The sequence below is a fragment of the Scyliorhinus canicula genome, chromosome 30, assembly GCF_902713615.1.
Source record: "Scyliorhinus canicula chromosome 30, sScyCan1.1, whole genome shotgun sequence".
Lineage (NCBI taxonomy): Eukaryota > Metazoa > Chordata > Chondrichthyes > Carcharhiniformes > Scyliorhinidae > Scyliorhinus > Scyliorhinus canicula.
In genome coordinates this window covers 11,317,957-11,318,766 of record NC_052175.1, presented here as the reverse complement: position 1 = coordinate 11,318,766, position 810 = coordinate 11,317,957, and positions in this window count along the sequence as shown.

Sequence of the window (810 nt, the reverse complement as noted above, 5' to 3'; positions counted from 1 at the left end):
TTTATGTGGGTTTTGTGGGGGTTTATGTGGGTTTTGTGGGGGTTTATGTGGGTTTTGTGGAGGTTTATGTGGGTTTTGTGGGGGTTTATGTGGGTTTTGTAGGGGTTTATGTGGGTTTTGGGGGGGGTTATGTGGGTTTTGTGGGGGTTTATGTGGGTTTTGGAGGGGTTTATGTGGGTTTTGGGGAGGTTTATGCGGGTTTTGGGGAGGTTTATGCGGGTTTTGGGGGGGTTTATGTGGGTGTTGGAGGGGTTTATGTGGGTTTTGGGGAGGTTTATGTGGGTTTTGGGGGGGTTTATGTGGGTTTTGTGGGGGTTTGTGTGGGTTTTGTGGGGGTTTATGTGGGTTTTGGAGGGGTTTATGTGGGTTTTGTGGGGGTTTATGTGGGTTTTGGAGGAGTTTATGGGGATTTTATTGGGGTTGATGGGGATTTTATTGGGGTTGATGTGGATTTTGGGGGGTTTATTGGGGTTTTAATAGGGGTGTATGGGTATTTTGGGGGGTTATGGGAGGTTAATGGGGATTTTATGGGGTTTATGGGGGATCTGTGTTTTGTAGGGGTTAATGTGGGTTTTGTGGGGGTTTATGTGGGTTTTGGGGGGGTTTATGTGGGTTTTGGAGGGGTTTATGCGGGTTTTGTGGGGTTTATGTGGGTTTTGTGGGGGCTTATGCGGGTTTTGTGGGGGTTTATGCAGGTTTTGTGGGGGTTTATGTGGATTTTATGGGGGGGTCAGGGGTTCTGCGTTTTGTGGGGGGTTTATGGAGATTATGGAGTGTTTATGTGGGTTTTGGAGGGGGTTATAGGGGTTC